This window comes from Lathamus discolor, chromosome 4, assembly GCF_037157495.1.
Source record: "Lathamus discolor isolate bLatDis1 chromosome 4, bLatDis1.hap1, whole genome shotgun sequence".
Lineage (NCBI taxonomy): Eukaryota > Metazoa > Chordata > Aves > Psittaciformes > Psittacidae > Lathamus > Lathamus discolor.
The window spans coordinates 26,437,553-26,445,264 of record NC_088887.1 but is presented as its reverse complement, the minus strand read 5'-3'; the positions used below and the strand labels follow the sequence as shown (position 1 = coordinate 26,445,264).

General features: G+C 43.5%; 1 pseudogene; it reads right to left on the bottom strand.

Moving 5' to 3' along the window:
* Window positions 1-7,144: 7,144 nt before the first annotated feature.
* Window positions 7,145-7,274, bottom strand: LOC136014187 (U1 spliceosomal RNA; annotated as a pseudogene).
* Between the last annotated feature and the right edge of the window lie 438 nt (window positions 7,275-7,712).

Sequence of the window (7,712 nt, the reverse complement as noted above, 5' to 3'; positions counted from 1 at the left end):
GAAAATTCCACATCAAAAGGACTGTGGATAACAAAGTCTTAACTTGTAAATCAGGTGGAAATGGAGAGATTATTCTGCTACTAGATGCAACCTTCTCCCTTATCCTCAAGGATCCTGAGCTGAAGTTATCAATGTAAGTCCAGGCTGTCTGCTCCTCTGGAAAATTACTCTCTCATCTTTTCTTTGCTACCTGAATAAAACTTTTCCCTGAAAAGCTAAAATTCTCAGATTGGAAAATGGAAATGATTTAGGACGATGTTGTTCAATTCCACAAGTAATATTTCTCCAATTTCTGTTCCAAAAAATTGTGCGGTGGGCCAAGCCAGACATCAAGATTAATATCCCAATTAGCAAAGATTAATAAATAAATAAAAAAATCCTGCAAACTTCTGTTGAAGAGGATTTCAGACAAAAATGCTCAAATTATCATTTAAACCTGGAGAATATCCAACATTCATGTAAATTTTCATATAATACCACCATAACCAAACAACATTTTGGTTTGTTCTCTAAACTATAATATTAATTTATAAAACAAACAACAAAAAAAAAAAGTACCTATTTAAAAGTCTTTTTTGAGACAATGAAAAGCAGAATTTTCTAGAAGGCTTCTTTTTAATGTCAGGACATAAGTTTACAAAAGGAGCTGGAAAATGGCATTTGCAAACACTCATGGTTTTTAACAGACAAGACACTAAGAGAGGGAGAATTCAATTTATTTATTTGCTAAGAGATGCTTACAGACAAATAGATGTGGAATGTGGAAAATTATGGTAATTTCCTAGGAGGTACGAATATGGCTGTGGTTTCCAGATATCCCATGGTAGCATGTAGCAAGGAGAATAAGTTTTGAAGATGCAAAACACTGGTGGCTGAGGCAAAGAAGGTGCCTGCATCACTGACAGCTGGAAAGTATCTGTGGCTAGGAAGAAAAAAAGGTGCTTTGAAAGCATGATAAAAGAAAGAAGTATGGAGCTTGTTTCATGCAGATATACAAATTTTAGTTCATTTTATTAATTCATCCAGTTACCTTCACATTAATCACACCCTTCATCTGAGCCAGACATGACAAATCCAACTGATGAGAACCAAAGTGACACCAAACAAATAAAATAGTCACCATTCTTTTCACAAGTGTGAAGGAAGAATGGGATCTGTGCTGTTTGCTTGTACTTTTACTACATTATAACAGCATGTAGATCAGCAATTAGGCCCATTTAAGTGGCTTGTGACTATAGGATGAAAGAAGTTACATATTTTTCCTTAATAATTGGATAACTCTATCCCGGTATATTACACATGTGTAAGCCAAGCTATAGTTTCAAATATGAGTACTACTCTGTAAAGGTTTAGTGCAAGAGTCCTCTTTAATACACTTTCTAGTTTTTAACATCACTTTCTCCTCCATATATTACTACAGTGTAATAATTCCTGTAGGAGTACGCTGTGAAGCTATGGAAACCACACCTTTTATCCTACATCCACAAAAAGCAGGAGAGGAATTTAAAAGCCTCATTTGGGTCTGAAACACTGATTTTCAAGTGCTAACCTCCCAAATCATTGCCCCACCCTTACTATACTCACTAATAACAGTTCACACTATTACAGATGTAACTAAACTGGGGATCAAAAAATAATTAACTTTTCCCCATGACATCCTCTCATGACAGCCCATAGGACTGGAATGAGAAATACACTACAGAGCATTGCAGACTCACCAAAAATAAAAAGACAAACAAGCAAAAAAAAAAAACCAACAAACAAATCACAAGAAAAAATAATTATGGTCATGCAGATGGTCACAAAGACTATTGTGCTGTGTCTGCAGCACTTTGAACAGGGAAAAGAGTTTTTGAAATGGCCTGAAACAGGAGTTAGAACCGTTTGTTAGAAAAAAGCTGAGTGCTTCACTCCTTTGTAGAGAGTGAAAATAACTATAGCAAACAAATGGCCATAAACACCTATTTTCTAGGTGTTTAGTACTTTCTCTATTTACTCCCAATTCATCTTCATTAAGATCCTTAAATATCATATAAACAAATCCTTCACTAACATTTCACCTAGAAACAGCTCCAAATCAGTCCCTGTTGTGGCATTTCACAACAGGGACTCAAGCTGATGCAGAGACTCAAATCTTACCACCAAGCCCTTTTTATCCCCTTGTTCGGTACTTTCCCAACCTGCACATACATACAAGGTTCAATTTCATTGGCCCCTGTAAAACTCTCCAGGTAATTCATCCAATCACAGTGTTGCAGACTCTCTCACAACCCCCACCTCCTCTGGCCTTCAATGCCCCAGCTCATCAGCTTGTCAAAGCACCAAGGCTTCAGAGCTCATTCCCAAACTGTTCTTCATACAAACCTTATTGCCTTCACTCCCCACAGCCTGTGAATTGCCACACCTTTGTCCTACAGCAAGTTACTCAAGACTTTAAAAAACCTTCTAATAGTTGTCTTTCATTTTGATTTAGCACCTTTTTTCTTCCTTTTCTTGTAATGAATTCATTGTTGAACATCACCCACAACTTAAGACCCTACTACAGATTAGTCCAGAAAAAGATGGGCACACAAACACAGGATGTTAAGAGGTCCTAAAGTCCTTTCAAAGCTATGACTTGAATTAAGACAAAGTTATTCCAGATACAAAAGGAAAACAGCATTTCCACCAGAGCGCAGACAGGCAAGACACCAGCACAGGAAGAGGAGCAGAGCAACATTAACTTGACTGAATGCTTTGACAGGCACTTACAGCAGCTCTGCCACCCAGAAAAAACTGCGGACTTGGTCCCATCATCTGCCTTGACGTAAACACTGGGTTTCACTCATACAAGCAGATTTGCATAAAAATGAATTTTAGAAAAAAATTATTTTAAAAATACAGTGCACATTTCTCACTTCTGTCTCCTGCACCTGGTCTGGGTATTTCTGGTGCCTAAGCCTGACAGCATCTTCACACAGTACCACTCCTTTTTCTCCAATGGCTTTGAACCAATAGAACCGGAAGGGCTGGAGTCAGCTGCAGCAAGAGGCATGTGGTCGCAGATGACAAAGACTCCAGCAAAGTCGCTAAGAAAGATGCAACTGTTTCCATTTTGTCCTGGGTTCAGCAGTAGCAGTCATGTTTCTACCTAGTAGCTGGTGCAGTGCTGTGGTTTTGACTTTCAGCCTGGGAACAATGCTGATAACACCGATGTTTTTTGTTGTTGCTAAGTAATGCTTACTCTGACCAAGGATTTTTTGATTCTCATGCTCTGCCAGGGAGGAGGGGAAGCCAGGAGGAAGCAGAGACAGGACACCTGACCCAAACTAACCAAAGGGGTATTCCATGCCACAGCACGTCATGCCCACTATATAAATTGGGGGCAGTTACCCAGAAAGGTTAGATTGCTGCTCGGTTGGGCTGGGTATTGGTCGGTGGGTGGGGAGTGGTTGTACTCTCTTCCCTTGTTATTTCCCTGATCATTATTATGGTGGTAGCAGTAGTGTGTTTGTGTTATACCTTAGTTACTGGAATGTTCTTATCTCAGTGCATGGGAGTTGCATTCTTTTGATTCTCCTCCCCTTCCCTCCAGGAGCGGGGGGAGGAAAAAAGGCGGGGGAGTGAGTGGGTAGCTGCGTAGTTCTGAATTACTGGCTGGGCTAAAACAATGACAATTTTTTCTGGCGTCGAATGTGGGGCATGAAGGGTTGAGATGTCTTTTATATATATATATATATATGTACACACACACACACACACACACACACACACACACACAAAGAGAGAGATATCAGTCCTTAGTGCATGGACCAATCCCTATAAAGCTGCTGAGTTCATCCAGTCCATGATGCCTGGCTCCATCTTTTTTAACAGCCTTTCAGAGCAGGAGAGGCTGTGTGCTCTGTTGGTTTGTTGACTGCTGATGACACCGCAGAACTCGTTTGATCACTGCTGAGCTCATCTGGTTTCATCGAAGTTCATTCCTTGTTGGGATGATGGTCGGAGGGAAGTCAGGGCCAGTTGCTGGTGACCTGAAGAAATCTGGTTGGTGAGCTATAAAAGCATTACATAGCAGGCAACAGCGTACAATTGAGTTCATTGGCTGCTTTCGCCAAATATCAAATCCCCTTCAGGTATACATCGGACTGCCCCATCTTCCCTCGTTACCCACCAAGTACATCCAGGTCCCTGAGCAAAAGCAATCCCATGAGTGGTTTTGCCTTTATCTGAAGCAGGAATAACCCAAACTGTCTTCCCCAGCAAATTCTTTATGTGCACTACAGGAACTTTGTCCCCTCTACGGTATGTAAAAGTTCTGACTGGGCTGGGCCAGCTCTGTTGGCAGATCCTCTGGTGTTGACCAACCAGGTGGCCTTTGGTAAGTGTGTATCCCAGTGTTTGAAAGTCCCACCACCCATTGTTCTCAGTGTAGGTTTTAACAGCCCATTGTACCGTTCCATTTTCCCAGAGGCTGGTTACATGGTAGGGGCTGTGATATACCCACTCAATATGGTGCTCTTTACCCCAAACTTCTATAGAGTTATTCCGGAAATTAGTCCCATTGTCTGACTCAGTTCTCTCTGGGGTGCCGTCTCACCACAAGATTTGCTTCTCAAGACCCAGGATAGTGTTCCGGGCAGTGGCAGAACATACGTTTCCAGCCAGCAGTTGGTTGCTTCTACCACGGTAAGCACATGGCGCTTGCCTTGCGGGTTGGTGGGAGTGTGATGTAGTCAATCTGCCAGGCCTCCACATATTTGTACTTCAGCCATCATCCTTCATACCAAAGAGGCTTTAACTGCTTGGCTTGTTTAATTGCAGCCCAAGTTTCACACTCATGAATAACCTGGGCAATAGTGTCCATTGTTAAGTCCACCCCTCGGATCATGGGCCCATCTATATGTTGCATCTCTGCCCTGATGGCCTGAAGTGTCATGGGCCCACCGGGCCAGAAATAATTCACCTTTATGTTGCCAATCTAAATCCATATGAGCCACTTCAATCTTAGCAGCTTTATCCACTTGTTGGTTATTCTGGTTCCTCAGTGGCCCGACTCTTGGGTACATGAGCATCTACACGGTGTACCTCACCACCAGGTTCTGCACCTGGGCAAAGATACCTTACCACAGTGCAGCAGCCCAGATGGGTTTACCTCTGCATTGCCAGTTGCTTCCACTGCCACAACCACCCCCACAAGGCATTTGCCACCATCCATGAGTCAGTGTAGAGATAAAGTACTAGTCATTTTTCTCATTCAGCAATGTCCAGGGCCAGCTGGATGGCTTTCACCTCGGCAAACTGACTCGATTCGCCCTCTCCTCCAGCAGTTGCTGCAGCTTCTTGTTGAGGACTCCATACGGCTGCCTTCCATCTCCAATCCTTTCCCACAATATGGCAGGACCCATCAGTAAACAAGGCATACTGCTTTTCACTTTCTGACAGTTTGTTATATGGTGGGGCCTCTTCAGCACACATCACCTCCTCCTTTGGTGACATTCCAAAATCTTTGCCCTCTGGCCAGTCCATGATGTATTCTAGAATGCCTGGATGACTGGGGTTTCCTGTTCGAGCTTGTTGTGTAATTAGTGCAGCCCACTTACTCCATGTAGCATCAGTTGCATGACGTGTAGAGGAGACCCTGCCTTTGAACATCCAACCCAGCATAGGCAACCGGGGTGCCAGGAGGAGCTGTGCTTCAGTGCCAATCACTTCCGAAGCAGCTTGAACCCCTTCATAGGCTGCCAGTATCTCTTTCTCAGTTGGGGTATAGCTGGCCTCAGATCCTTTGTACCCCCGGCTCCAAAAGCCGAGGGGTCGACCTCGAGTCTCCCCTGGAGCTTTCTGACAGAGGCTCCAGGTAGGACCATTTTCCTCAGCTGTGGTGTACAGTACATTTTTTACATCTGGCCTGGTCTGGACTGGTCCAAGGGCCACTGCATGAACTATCTCGCATTTAATTTGCTCAAAGGCTTGTTGTTGTTGCTCAGGACCCCATTTAAAATCATTCTTCTTCTGGGTCACATGATAGAGAGGGCTTACAATCGAACTGTAATTTGGGATGTGCATTCTCCAGAACTCCACAGCACCCAAGAAAGCTTGTGTTTCTTTCTTCTTAGTTGGTGGAGACATTGCTGTTATCTTGTTGCTCACATCTGTGGGGATCTGGTGATGTCCATCTTGCCATTTTATTCCCAAAAATTGAATCTCCTGTGCAGGCCCCTTGACCTCACTTCATTTTATGGCAAAACTGGCTTTCAGCAGGATTTGGATTATTTTCCTCCCTTTCTCAAAAATTTCTTCCGCTGTATCACCCCACACAATAATGTCATCAATGTATGTGTTCTGTAGGAGTTCTGGAGCTTACCCCTGTTCCAGTGCAGTCTAGATCAGTCCATGGCAGATGATAAGGCTGTGTATCCACCCCTGGGGCGGTCGGTTCCAAGTGTACTGGATGCCCCTCCAAGTAAAAGCGAACTGTGACCTGCACTCTGCTGCCAAAAGATTCGAGAAAAATGCGTTGGCAATATCAGTTGTGGCATACCACTGGGCTGCCTTTGACTCCAGTTCATACCGAAGTTCTAGCATTTCAGGTACAGCAGCACTCAATGGTGGTGTGACTTCATTGAGGCCACGATAGTCTACTGTTAGCTTCCACTCTCTGTTAGATTTTCACCCTGGTCACATGGGACTATTGAAGGGTGAGTGGGTCCTACTGATCACTCCTTGGCTCTCCATCCTACGGATCAGCCTATGGATAGGAATCAGGGAGTCTTGGTTGAGGTCCGAGGTCAAGAAGTCACTTCTTCTTCTTCCTCTTCCTCTGATCCACATAATAATAACTCGCTTAGATTCTGTCCCATGTAGTAAGTGCATTGGCTCTTCATCTGTCTTCACTGTACAGGTTGCTCATTGTGCCTCGTTTGCTTTTCCCCTTGCATACAGGGGCAACCAATATTGGCATGAATTGGTCCTTTGGTTTAGCTGCAGTGATTATCACTGTGGTTGGAGTGGTTGCAGTAGCTCTTGTTGGGGTTGGTGCAGCCACTGTGCTTGGGGGTTGAGTAGCACCAGCAGCCTCGCTGCCTGTTGTTGTTGGGGTTTGAGTGACTGCTGTACTTGTCACTGGGGTTGATGTAGCTGCTGTACTTGGAGCAGCTCCATTGTCTGTTGAAGTCAGAGTTTCCCACATCTGGGGAAATCGCAGGGGTCAACACACTCGCAGTGCAAGAGGTGAGCCTTGCCCTGGGAAAACCACCTGCTTGATGATGGTGTATCCCCTGCCAGCTAAGTATAGTAAGTAAGTAAGTCAAAGTAAGTAAACCCCTACAAAATATGCTCCCTCATCCCCTTTAAAGAACAGGGGATTTGACACAATGCTGTGGAGCCTATGGTTTTACTATGCATACCAAGGGTATGCTAAGTTTCTCACTGTTCTACCTGTCATGGAAAATTTGTTGGATTACTGATTGGAGGCCACTTTGGCAAAAGTTTGTCTCTCACAGCAATTTTACAAGAGGAACGTGGACACAAAGTTAGGAGACTAAATCCATAAAATGGTCCTATCACAAAGGCAGTCTAGGGAAAATACTTCAGAGTAATTGCCCCAAACGTTTCCAATTCTTTGCTCATTTTTGCAGTAAAACTGAAAAAATTTCACAAGTGAACATTAGAAAAGGTTCGAGTAGTATTAAAAAATTCAAATAAAAAGCATTGTTTAAAACATTCTATAC